Source organism: Lissotriton helveticus, chromosome 4_1 (genome assembly GCF_964261635.1).
Source record: "Lissotriton helveticus chromosome 4_1, aLisHel1.1, whole genome shotgun sequence".
Taxonomy (NCBI): Eukaryota; Metazoa; Chordata; class Amphibia; order Caudata; family Salamandridae; genus Lissotriton; species Lissotriton helveticus.
Window position 1 is genome coordinate 745,837,457 of NC_136063.1, and position 14,563 is coordinate 745,852,019.

A 14,563-nucleotide genomic window follows, 5' to 3' on the forward strand; every position below is an offset into this window, starting at 1 on the left:
AAACGACCAGTTTGATAAAATAGACTAGCTATCACACTGCAGGTTATGCCATATGTAAGAGGAAGCATATTATAGGTAACTTCCTCCGAAACAGAAGCAGGCAATTTCACACAAATGTAACAGTCCTTCACCTCCATGACCTTTACATATTCAGCCAGGAGTCTTGAAAAAGTATTGCTAGAAAAATCACCAGCAGATCTATCCTGATGAATCTCAGGATTATGATCAATAACTCTGTTAGTTTTGTCTGTTGCACTATGTTTGTCATGTTTAATTGAAGCTTCGCTTGTCATGTTGACCTTATACATCTCCTTGTTAATCTCAAAAGGGAAAATAACAGCTAAAACTAAGCAAAGCAAGATTATTAGGACCACACAAATCAAAGACATCTTACAGCATCTCTTGAAGATGGAACATCTTGAACTATTATTTACAAAAACGTAAGGCATTTTCACTAAGTTTGCAAAGAGAACAAAAACAAAGATTTTAAAAATGTCTAATTTTTCAAATTCTAACACCCCCCTTTTAAAATTCTTTTTTTTTTTAGACCCTCAACCCTCTAACAGCTTTTCTTTGACCTTGCGTCACAATTGTTTTCCAACTAACACAATTTCTTCGACCTTGTGTCACCTAACACAATTTCTTCAGCCTTATGCCAAAAACAGAAACCCTATATTTTAAACAGAAAATACTTCAATCGTTGTCACTATTGTCATCTATTTCTTCCTGACTGCTACTATTGATCTTCACTACAGGTGGAATAATGATATAAGTCCATTCAGGTGACTTATATTTCTGATTTGGTTTTACAATTCTTTTTGCCCTTCTATTAATAACCTCTATTTTCTTTCCTGCCTCACTTTTCTTTTCAGGATCTTTTTGACTTGATAGCTCGTTGATCTGTTCCTTTGATCTGTGTACCAACTTTAATTTCAGGCCTTCATTTTCTCCTGGCCAATTATCACCTTTCCTTGGTAATTTCGTTTTTGGCTCAGTCACATTACACTCTGTTCTCCAAGCTCTTGTTCTGAAATTTCTTATTTGAGAATCTTCATCACTCTCATCAGTTTCACTGTCAGAAATTTGAATTCTAGATTCAGGTACTTCTTTACTCGGCAGCTTCACTCCGTTAGGAACATCATCCTTATAACTGGTACTTGGTAATTCGTCTTCTTCTTCTTCTTCAATTACCTTCAACTTCCTAGATTCAGAATTTCTGTTCCTGCTTTCAGAGCTTCTTTTCTGCTTTTCAATATTTTCCTGGTCTTGATTCACAACTTGATTAGACTCTTCTTCTGCTTCTTTTTCTAGCAGATCTTCATCATTTTCTGAGTCTAATGTCTCAATTTCCAAATCTTTTTCATTCAAGACTTGTTTTCCATTCAAACTCTCCAGATGTCGACCTTCCTGTCGATCTTCAGGATCTGGATTACTTTCACGTTCTTCTTCAGAATCTGAATCAGTACTGGTGTCACTCTCTTCATCAGAATTTTCAGGTGTAGGTACACGAATAGTGTGACTTGCGTGTATCCACATCTTCAAACCCTTGCACTTCACTGAATTTGTTGTGACTAGAATAACTTGTCTTGCTTTCTGCCACCTGGGTACTAGACAATTTCTTCTTCGATGAACTTTTGTCCTGACCCAGTCACCTGGTAACAGATCATGTGCTTGCTCTTTTTCTCTTGTTTGCACTTCAGTTCCCACCTGATTAGACACAGAAGTCATGACATCAGATAAATTCCTGCAGTACTCCAAAATGACGCTATCATTAATAGTCATCAATTTCCCTACAGGAATAAAATCCTGTCTCATAACTCTGCCCATGACAATATCATGTGGACTTAAACCTGTATTTTTATCAGGTGTACTTCTCAGAGACATCAAAACAAGTGGAAGAGCATCTGCCCACTTCGCACCTGTAGCTAGGCACATTTTCCCAATTCTGTTCTTTATAGTACCATTCACTTGCTCCACAACACCTGAAGCTTCAGGTCTATATGCACAATGGAGCTTCTGTTTTATGTTTAAAGCTTCACAAACCAATTTTAACAATCTGTTTTCAAAATGCCTTCCACGATCACTTTCCACAGTCACCGGGAAACCGTACCTTGGTATAATCTCCCTTAAGAGCAATTTTGCAACAGTGATTGAATCATTGTGACGTGTGGGAAACGCTTCAACCCATCTTGAAAACAGACAGTTTATTACAAGGACATAATGCAATTTATTATGAGGTGGCATTTCAATGAAATCCATTTGTAGCCTGGTAAAAGGACCACCCTACCGTACTATGGTTCCCATGCTCACAACTGTTTTTCTGTTGGGGTTCATTTGTTGGCAAACCAAACACCGTTGACATAGAGATTCTGCAATAATTCTGAACTTTGGATTGAACCAAGTTTCTCTGAAAAGTCTGATCATGGAATCTCTTCCAATATGTGCCTGACCATGATACATCCTAGCCATGTCAGCAATCATGCTATTTGGTAAAACTGTTCTGCCATCTTTGTAAGTCCAAACTCCATCCTCATCTCTCTGTCTACATTCTGCTTTCAACCATGTATTTTTCTCCTCATCACTTGCTTCATCTTGTAAATCTTTAACTCCCTGCCATGTTTAAACTACTGATGTTAGCATAAGTGAATTCAAGACATGTTCATCATTCTTTTCTCGATTAATTGCAAAATTGTTTCTTGCGCAATATTTTGCCATCTCGTCTGCGTAGGCATTTCCTTTGGTAATAAAATCCTCACCTTTTTTGTGAGCTGAACATTTTACAACAGCAATCTTTTCTGGTAATTGAATGCCATCAATTAATCTTTTAATCAATTTTGCATTTCTGATGGGAGTACCTGCAGAAGTTAAATAACCTCTTTGGGACCAAAGCTGTCCATAATCATGCACAACTCCATATCCGTACTGGCCTTCAGTTATTATGGTGATTTTCAAATTTATTGCTTTTTCACAGGCACGAATCAAAGCAATCAATTCCGCTACTTGAGCTGAACGAACTCCTTCGAGACATGATGCTTCAATCACCGTAGCAACTGTACAGACAGAATATGCTGCTCTCAGAAAACCCTCTTCTGGTCTTAAACAAGAACCATCAACAAAATAAACAAAATCTGATTCAGGCAAAGGAACATCTTTAATGTCCTGCCTAGGCTTTGTGCAGTATTCCAAGACATCTAAGCACTCATGGTCGATGTCATTTTCATTTCTGATTTTAGTTTCTGTACCTAATATGCAAAGAAGGGGCCCCCTGGATATGATGTAGGGCAGACCAGCAGGGGAAAACACAATATCCAATATCAAGAAACGGAGAGCTGCCCTATATATTTAAATTAAAGGCTCTTATAGAGTCCATATATTTTGTTCAATGAACACAACTCTGAGCTCACTTTTAGATAGGGGCCATTCACTGAGAGTTCAGACACAGAATACAAAAATACATCATTTTATTTTCATATATATTTTTGTCGAAAATATACTTATACAATATTTACAATGGTTCAATCACATAAAATTCAATGACGCGCCCCAAGTATCCCATTCATTCTTCAATCTTCATCACACCAATCTTCTACACTCTCATCACCCATTCAAGCATTCATACCCTCTTCATACATCCAGTAAGCATCGTACAATAATACACTGGATGAAGATTGAAGAATGAATGGGATACTTGGGACACATCATTGAATTTTATGTGATTGAACCATGAAAATAAAATGATGTATTTTTGTATTCTGTGTCTGAACTCTCAGTGAATGGCCCCTATCTAAAAGTGAGCTCAGAGTTGTGTTCATTTAACAAAATATATGGACTCTATAAGAGCCTTTAATTTAAATATATAGGGCAGCTCTCTCCGTTTCTTGATATTGGATATTCAGTTTCTGTACCATCAGGCAATAATGTAGAAGGATTTAAATGTATACACCTTGCTATTGAAACATTATCTGATCCCAGAATAATCTTTTCATATTTGGTAAGCCTGTTACTTGTTAGGTGCTGCGTTTTACTTCTGGTAAACAGAATTTCAACTGAATGAGGAACATAAACTTTTACAGGAAATCCCATGATGATTCCTTCACTTTGCTCAAGACTCACACTTGTTGCAGCTACTGCTTTTAAGCAGCCTGGTAATGCTTTTGCAACAGAGTCAAGTACTGCTGAGAAGTATGCAATTGGCTTTATCAGTTTTCCATGTCTCTGAATTAACACAGACTATGCACATCCTTCCCTTTCACTGCAATACAGCTCAAAATTCTTGTCATAATCTGGCATGCCTAAAGCAGGTGTTTCACACAAGCTTCTTTGTAACTTCTCAAAAGCTTCCATTTCAATTTCTGTGAAAACAATTGGGTCTTTTATATCTGATTTTGTCAGTCTCTGCAGTGATTTTGCAATTACTGAAAATCCACTAATCCATTGACGACAATAGCCAACCATTTCTAAAAACATTCTGACCTGCCTCTGTGTTTTTGGATTTTGCATTCCCTGAATCATTTTGATTCTTTCAATTGTCACTTGTCTGATTCCTTTTGCAATTCTGTGACCAAGGTATTTTACCTCTTGTTTGCAAAACTGTAATTTTGCAGGTGACACTTTATGTCCCTCATCTGCCAAGTGATTCAAAAGAGTGATGGTATCTGTGACACAATTATCTCGTGTTTTTGCTGCAACTAGTAAATCATCAATGTATTGGACCAATGTTGATTTTCCTGGCAAATTTAAATTCTCCAAAGATTTCTTTAACAACTGATTAAAGATAGATGGACTCTCTGTATACCCTTGAGGAATACAACACCATGCTAGTGTACGACCTTGGAACCTGAACGCAAAGATTTGCTGGCTGTCTGAATGCAATGGAACAGTAAAGAACGCATTGCAAAGGTCAATGGCAGTATACCATTCTGCATCATGCGGAATTTGGTAAAGAATCACTGCTGGATTTGGAACAACTGGACAACATGGAACAACTATCTGATTAACCCTTCTCAGGTCTTGAACTATTCTGTACGTTCCGTTTGGCTTTTTGATCCCCATGATCGGTGAATTACAAGGACTGCTTTCAATTTCTTTTAGAACACCTTGCTTTATGAATTTTTCAATTACAGGAATGACACCTTCAATTGTTTCTGTTTTCATTTTATACTGAGGAATGTTTGGGAATTCAATTCCTTGTTTCACTGTGATTTTAAAAGGATCAACATGTCTCATCAAACCCATCTCACTTCCTGTCAAATCCCAAATTTCAGTTTTGACTGTCTTTTTCAATTCATCTGGAAGATTATCTTTGTCAAATACAGGAAACAATTTACTTTCCTCTGCTTCAACCATGAACATTGTTAACTTGTAAAGCCCATCTTCCTCAAAAGTCTGTAGCTCAATACCCTCTTGTGAAAAACATATTTTGCAGTTCATCTTGCATAGGATGTCTCTTCCCAGCAAGTTTACAGGACTGCTGTTGCAAACTACAAACCTGTGTTTGTCTTTGAATTTGCCAATTTCTACCTTCACAGGCTCTGTAAAATCTGTTTTAATTTGCTGATTAGCTACGCCAACTACTTGGATGGTGTCACCAGAGAGAGGCAGGTTTTCAATTTCCACTGATCTAACAGTAGAACGGGTAGCACCAGTGTCCACAAGAAAAGTGATTTCTACATCATTCACTTTACCATTTACAAATGGACCAGACTGGTCAACCTCAAGAGTGGCTCCAAGTACACACTCTTCCTCCTCTCTCAGGCACCGTCATAAGTAATCCTCTGAATCACTTCCTCCATTTTCTGTCATCAAAAACTGTCCAGAAACATTTGGCACATTCACTCTTTTTGGTCTGGTTACCTGATCACCTCCGCTGAATTCTGTTTCCGAATTATATCTTTGACTACCTCCACAGTTAGGGAGAGGAGGCTGTGGAATTTGACTCTGCTGATTTTCTAACTGTCGCTGTTGCTGTTGCTGCAGATTCAACTCATTTAATTGTCGCTGTAGCTGTTGCTGCAGATTTACATCATTCTGCATCTGTGGATTTAATGATGCATTTTTTAAATTTCTGGGCGGATTTTTACACTCTCGCTTCCAGTGTCCAATTTCGCCACAATTAAAACAAGGCAATTTCTGTTTCAGCTCCTCAATATTAACATTAAATTTTGGCTTATTAAAATGACCTTTAAATTTTCCTTGACCCTGATTCTGATTAAAATTTACATTTTTATTCTCCAAATTTGCAATCTGCTGTTCAGCTACCTTCACCTGTGCCCACATTGCCTTTTCCTTTAATTTCTTTTGTCTGGCATCAATTTTGTCACTGCAGTATTTTGCCTTTCTCAATATGTCGTCAACTGAGAGTGATTGCCAACCGACAATATTATTTCTAATCATCTCACCAATTTCAGGTCTAAGACCATAAACAAATCTTTAAATAAAGTGGCTCATGTCCTTTTCATTTAATTTTTCATAGCCACTGTACGGTTTGAAACCCAACAGTAATCTTTCATAAAATGAATGAACAGATTTCTTTGGCTCCTGATTTGTTTTGTCAATTTTAACCCAATCAACTTCTTTTGGGGGAATCTTTTCTTTCAACCAGTAAATTACTTTGTCATACAATCCCATGACTTCTGATGATGGAGCACCTGTCACTGCATCGCGAGCTGGTTCCACGTTTGGCCAACTTACAGCAATTTTACATTCTGTCCAAAGATCTGATGGGACAACAATGTCAAAGAATCCATCAAGATTAAGCATGGGCGGATCTAGCGGATCTCGCGTACGCGAAATTGCGGATTTACGGATTCGCAATCCGCGAAGATACGCGAACTCTGGCGGATTTGCGGATTTTCCCGTTTTTTGTGTTGGCGAGCGTTCGTGCCGATTTTGGGACAATTTCGCAATTGCGAACTTACTTTTCGGCATGCAACGGCCGCGACTATGTTGTTTCTACGTCTGGTTTATCTCACAGGTTCACAGCACCCTCTGTTTCACCACTGCCACCCTCTGGGACACCCATGCCACCCTCTGGTACATCCTCACTGCCACCCATTAGGTTTGTTTATCACTGTAGTTTATGGGGGGTGAAAAAAGCAAGCACACCTCCCCTACTTCAACTGCCATGAATTAATTTGGGGTTGATTAATGTGTCAGTTATTTAGAAAGTTCCAGTCTGGCTGGCACCTGCTTCCTTCCTTATCTCTAAATTGCTTTCTGTTGCAGTGAATTTTTTTTTCACAGGACCTTTATGGTCTACTTGTAGCTATTCTATGAGCCTGCTGTTTGGGTCATAGCAGGGTCATAGAATAGTTGCAAACTCTGGAGGGGCCCCTCAGGAAGCACTACAGTGAATGTTACAAATGTTAAGTTTGAACTTTTGCACCTGCTCATTGCTTTCAGTTTAGCAAAAATCGTTTTTTCTGCAATTTCGCGCGTTTTTTGGGACGCGAATCCGTGCGAGATCGATTTCGGAAGCCGCGAATGCTTGCGAATACACTAATTTTTTTTTGTGATGTGTATGTTCGCGTGCTTTTGCGCGTGTTCGCGAGGCGCTTGTAGCTATACATTTGCCAAGTGACCCTAGCGGTCGTACACGGGCGCGGCCATCTTGTTTGCGTGACGTAATTCCGTTTCCGGCCGCTATGTGTAATCTCACAAACTGTGCTGCTCGCTAGTACAATTTCGTGCGTGCTCGCGAGGAAAATCTCGCGCGAACTTACCCACGCCGTCGTGAACGGGTGCGGCAATCTTGTTTCTCATTCATTGCTATGGTTCTGGGCATGCTTTCTGTATCCTCTCTGAATCTCTGCCATCCTTTGCTTGTTTGAAGTTTATTTAATCTATTTTACTTATTATCTATCCCTCTATTTTTCTAGCTGTATATTTTTGTGTTTTCTGCTACTTTTAGTTACTTTTAAACTACTTTTTTAAACTCTTTTCTTTTCTTCTTCACTATTCTATTTCTTCTTTATCATTTAAGTTTATTTCTGCCCAGACCATGGTAAAGGGAGCCGGGAAGCACCCTGAGAAGGGGAAGGGTCCCGCACCCCGTGCCCGGCTCCCGTGCGGGCGTTTGAGGGGGGAGCAAGTGGTGCCACGGGAGATCTTCAGCGCGGAGGAGGTGGCCACGCTCATCTTCCACGTCCAGCGCCGCCTCCCCAAGACGATCCTGGGAGGCGGCAAGATCGCAACTGGCTTTGGCATCCGGGAGCGCCGGAAGCGGTGGGAGAAGGTGTGCCGGGCCATGTATAAGCTCTCTGGGGTCCGGCGCACATATAACCAGGCCACCCACCGCTGGACCGATGTCATGGACCGGGAACGGGACTTGCTGGACGCGCTCGGTGTAGAGGTCCCCGGGCTTGGTGAGTAGTAGTAGCTATTCATCACTACTCTGTTTTATCCGGCTCTGTTATTTGCAAATCTTTGTTCTTTACCAAGAGCAATAATGCTGCCGATTACATTGTAGGTAAATTATATTTCAAAATCTTCTATGCATTTCAGGTGCACTGCTCTCCTTCTCAGTAGCCTTGCTTGCTACTATGCTTATTTGTTTTGTAAATTGTGTTCATTTCATTGGCCTGAGAAATTATGTATGAGTGTAGTGTAAAGATAAGAACTGCGTAATGCTAGACACTAAGGGTCATATTTTCAATTACCGGCGCATCCCTGCAAAGTAGCAGGGATGCGGCAGTAATTGTGTGCCATGCCACCACCACCCATTGGCCCAAAACGTCACAGAAGCCTTACGCATCTGTGCCGTAAAGGCGGCGCATTGCTGGAGTTGCGTGCCAACGATGGCGCAGCTCCAGCAATGCTCTGGGGTACCCTATCTCCCCAATGCTGCATCAAGCCGTAAGTCGGCTTCAAGCGCGCAGGGTTTGACTCATGCATCATTGTCTTAAAAGTGACTGATTGACATCTTGTAGATTTCCCTCAGCCACTTTTAGGATTCGTCCCTGCGCAGGTACGCCCTCCCTTGCGCCGGAACGCCCCCTGATGGCGCAGGGCTTTACAACGTGATGCATCGCCCATATTTTTTTTTTTAATATATACGCCGCACCAACACCATGGCGAGTCTTTTGTTCTGCCGCTGCGTCACAAAAGTCACGCAACAATGGAGGAAAATGAGCCGCAAGGGACTTCTAAATCAGCCCCAACAGACTGAAGTCCAGTCCTTCCTTTAGACACATGGCTATAAGAAGAAATAGTGGTGGGTGGATTGATAGTTTGAGTATTCACTGATCTGCAAGCAGGATGGACTTTGTCTGTCACTTCGCGCGCTGCGGACTGCTGCCTGCAGTGCCAGGCCTAGGCAAACCTCTTTAGTAGTCTGTTTATTGAGTTACATAGGAACTTTCTAAGTCAACGGTCCGCAAATCAGGCAATACGAATAACGTAGTATACCACATGAGATAGATCCCGTGGAATAGTTGTCTATCTATTTGCTATTTCTCCAAAAAATGTTGTTATTGTTCTTTTGAAATGGTTGATTTGGTTGACAAATCTCATCCATGTTTTCTGGTCTTTCTTTCTTTCATGTTGTACATCAGCTCCCCCCAAGGGCAAGAGGACACAGGAGGAGGAGGGTGCTGTTCAGGATGCAGGCCAGGATCGGGCAGGCGAGGGCTCCTTTGCTGGCCCCAGTAAGTTTTAATTGTAATAAAGAGTACCTATTTTTTCCTAGCGTTCCTCATTCGATTTTTTCTAAATCGTCTTTGATCTTCTTGTAGACTGGATATAAATTCTTATCCTGGCTCGAATATGACTCCCTGTGGTATTAGTAGATTATTCTTATTAGTCTGTCTGTGTAGCTAACTAAGATTGGACATTTGGCAATTCCATTGGACTCCCATTCTATTCAGCAATAGCTCTATGCACTGTCTCCTTACTGACTAGATAGTGTGGCAGAGTCATTCAGCTCCCGAAGTCACCGATGATTGATCCCCAATGATCTCTAGATTATCGTACGCAGGACAAGAGAGTACGGAGTCACAGCACAGTCAAGAAGTGTCAGAGGCACTCATGCTTGCAAAAATTCCAAAACCTTTAGATCATCCACTCTAGTCTGGAGGACCAAAAACCACAGAGTCTATTTCAGTTTAAAAGCTTTATTAAAAGTAAACACATTTATTAAAATCTACTTTGTCATAAAACTATTTAACTGAAAACGGAAAAGTGCTTAGTGCTGACGATTAATTGGACACATTTCTTGTGGTCGAGCCGAGCTCTCACCTGGTTTGAACTTGATCCTGGTTGTGTTCTTAGGAGTCAAGCTTCTGTCTGTTAGGAGAAAAAGTGGTGCGTGTTAAAAATAAAAAGCAAGCATTCATCAGTTGTGCATAAAAGTGCAGCAAGACAACAGCCTTCCCTGGAAAAAGGGACATTTTTACTTTAGAGTAGACAGTCACAAATTATTACATTGTATTCTGTTTTTTTAACATTTCTCCTAGACCAAATATTATATAGTAGTGAGTGGTGTATTCTAACATTCTTAAATGTACTTTGTAGGTGTAACATCTGGTGACGGGGCCAGCGCGGAGGTGGCGGTGTTGGGCGAGGACTCGGAGGACTCTGGGGAGGAGGCGGTGCAAGAGCCGGCGGACGGTCCTGTGGGGGTTCGCACGGTGGTGGCGGGAACAGGTAAGCTATATATTCCTTACTTATTGAGATTGAAGACTGCATAGTGTGCTTTCTGCACGGGTGTATTACAAATCAACCAGGTAGTAGCCTCCTCGAAATGTACTTCGACTTAGCTGTGAAGTTTTTGGTGAGAAGAATCCCAATAAGTTCCTAGACGAACGTGATGGATGGGATGAACGAAAAGCGAAAGAAGGGTGTAAGTAAGTGGGACGCGAAATTGTATGATGGCTGGCAAAGAAGAACGATATGTGTTTGCTTGGCCCCCGAGGTGGCTGGGAAGGAAAGAATATGGTATGGTGCATGGCTGGGTCAATGATGAAGCAAGGATGGGTGGAAGGACATCAGCCTGGGTGGGTGAAACAGAAACTGTATGTGTGCGTATACTTTGAATGAATGGATGCCTGGAGCATGGTATTCTCTGACTCTTAAATAGCACATGTGTATCTATAGAGAGTAGATGGTCGCTGGATGAACTAAGTGTTACCTTGAAGAGCGTGTACCACCGCACCCGCACGTTCGTTCCAGTGTAGGGAAGGCAAGGAAAAGAAATTGTAAATGTGTCCAATACTACCATGAATAGTAGCAGTACTTTGTATTGCAACTGCAAGCACAGCATATATCGGGTTATTACGGTGGACACTCCGTACCTCTCTTAATAACTTTAGTTTAGTTGTAGTGCGTCATTCATGTGTGGGTGTATCACTGTTCACTCAATATTAAGCAAAGCACCTAAAGTCATCCCATATGTCATCAAATACGTCCCATGTGAAGTGATAGATAATCAAATTATTTAGCTTCTTCATTTTCCTTTTCTAGTACTCATTTGCACTGTAGGGTGAAAGGTAAATTAATTAAGCAGTAGCCCTTGTAACAGAGTATTCTCAGTGCCACCCGTAATAGAAAAGTAATAGCTTCACCACCCGCATGTACTGGACGGGTACAGTAACGCAAGTCTGTCTCACTCATCATGGTGTGCAACTGTTTTTCTCGGGTGCAAGTTCACTGTGCTGCCATTCTGCCGGCTTGCATAAGATAACGTACCAATTTTCCTAAACAAGAGAGAAGAAGAAGAATAAGACTGGTGTACTGTCATAGTCGACTGTAATGGAAGTCCATAGTGGTCGTAGAATTTGTTCATTAAACTACCACTAATGTTAGAGCAAGGATGCAGAAGTGGGAGGTTACATAGATACTGTCCTCAATAGTTATGTACTGTGCTTTCAATTTGCTACTTGTACTGTGACCCAACTTTCGGCTCAATCACTTTGTGTTATTAATGCTAAGGAGCATTGGTTACAGACTATGTCTTTCTTTCTTCATATAGTTGCTCCTTCCAAATCAACATCACGGAGGGAGCAGGCGCGAATAGCCCGGCAACGGAGGCTGGATGCCACTGTCGCCGAATATCGGCGGCTGGTGGCCCTGGAGGAGGAGGAGGACACGCAGTCGACCGGTGCAACAACAACATCCTCGACTGGGACCGCTGCATCCTCCTCCGTGACCCCACGGGACGCCAGCATGCGCAGTGCTCCAGCGGGACCGAGCCGGGCTAACAAAGACAACCGCCACCGCCAAGCAACAGAAAGACCAGCTGCCCCCCACAGAAGCTGCAAGGCACGCCAACGCCGCCTAGGAGTCCGAATGTCCTACCTGGAGCAGGAGGTCCAGAACTATAAGAACTTGGTAGAGGGCCTCCGCTTCGAGCTTGCCACCCTCCGCAAGGAGTATGATGCCCATGCCGCAAAATGCACCAGGTCCAGCACCCTCCAGTAGTGGAGTGTCCCTTGCCCTTTTTTTATAGACTTTTGGGGGGTGGGATTTGGGAGTTGGGATCGTTTTGGGACTTTTCAAAGACAATCGTTGGGGTTAGGGTGGGTCTTGAGGGAGATTATTTTGTTAGGGCTACATAAATATACATTTCTAAACTTTATCTGACCATACCTGTTTTTTACTGCTTTTCAGTCTGGTGGGTGGGGGACGGGGGTGTAACAGTAAGTCTGTTTTCCTGAACAGTCGTAGGACTTTAGTAGTACTACCGTCAATCTCTCGTCTAGTCCTAAATAATACTCCATTATACTACCTCCCACCAAACGCTTATCTTACCTGTAATTTGTGTTAGAAATTAGGGCTAGGCCCAGGGCTGGCTCCACGTGAAATGGGGATTAACGTTGGCAATCCTGGGCGGGTGAAATTTCCTCATTGCGGTGGTACTAGTGGTGTGACACAGTGGCAGTTGCATGCCTATGGAAAAAAAGAAAACGAAACCTGGTTTGTCCTTACTGTAGATTTACAACGGTTACGGTACCATCGAGAATATAGCAGGTGACAGTACACTAGAACAGTGCCATAATGTAGCCTAACAAATGGTAAAGTATTTGCTTGCAAGTATAACTAGTACTTGCATTGAATTTATTTGACATTGGCTCCTACTACTAGAAGATATAGTACTGAAGCTGAGTAAGTCTAGAAGATATCCTCGTATTCCTTCACCAGCCTGTTGCTATGACCTTATCCTCCCCAGCAAGTGTGTGGAATTATTGATGTCATTTTAGTCAGACATCAAGCAAAACAACACAGCCCGGGGGAAGAGGGTTAGGGTTTGGAAAATGGATGGGAATGGGGGTTTCTTTTTGGGTAGGTTTTGTTGAGAGAAGAAAAAAAAAGCACAGCATGGACAAACAATAATTGAAGATAAAGAGAATCTTTGGGTACAAACTAAAGCTAAGCACATGCAGTCACACTCATAGAATAAAACAATGGATACTGTATCTGTATTGCGTATGTTGTTGGAGTTGTCCTGTTGAATTTGGTAAGTAAGTTGCATGCAGCAAACAATTCCTCTTATTGGCGGCACTCCTCCATTCCAGCTGACGCTTCGTCCATCAATGTTGGTGACCACTGGCAGAAGACACCCTGTCCACTGCCTGCCTGGCGGATGTTGACTGAAACCCGGCCTGTAATTATTGAACGGAAAACAGGAAGTGCTATTACAATACCACTGATAAATAAATGAAAGCTATGTACGCTGTGTGGTGCAAAAAGTGACACTTTGATTTCCCTAATAGACAGTACAATATTTTTGAAATTGCGTGCTCTGTCTGAGTCACCTTTTTAAGGATAAATAAGTATGGCCAAAATATTATAGCGGATCTTTCCCCTCAAGGTAGGTGTACTGTAAACTGTGTTTTAGAACAAATTTTGACCTTCCCAGCAATGCTCCCACCAAGACCCTTACTAAAGCCAGTCGCAAAAATGTAGAAGACCCCCAATCAGATCTCCAAAAACAATGCCTAGCAGAAAAATGGTGACAAAACGTACTTTGAAAGTAACAGTAGGCCCAAATACAGACCGTGGATTGTATTCAAACCACTTGCAAGCAAGCAAAAGTATCCATAGCCAGCATCGCTCCAACAGTGCTCTAAAACCCCAGAACTGCGTTGCAATAGAACCCCCCGAAACACATGCAATCCTGCTGCTAGGGCGAACCCTAACGAACCCTAACTTACAAAAAGTGCCAAAACTGGTGTTTCCTTATGGATTTTGTCCAAAACACTTCTATCCGGTATTAGGCCTTCCCAGGAATGCCCCAGGCAAGACCCGCCAACCCACCTGCAAAAAACCACCCGACAACACCCCCAAACAGCGAAAAAGCTAAATCTCATACTTACAATATCTCTCGGCCTTCGGTCCAAATGCGGCGCTGTGCAGCTAGGTCATCATCAATCATCATAACTCCTGTTTTCCACCACGGATTTCCTGAAAAGCAAATGCAATCAAGATTAGACTGTCGCAGCAGTGCTTCGACAGAGACCCCGGCCGCAACCCACCCACGAACAGCAGGAAGCCCCCCAAAACGCTACATTGAACAAGATGTCAGAAGAAATAGCAAAAAAAAGGCTGTTCCTTAAGGATTTTGTCCAAA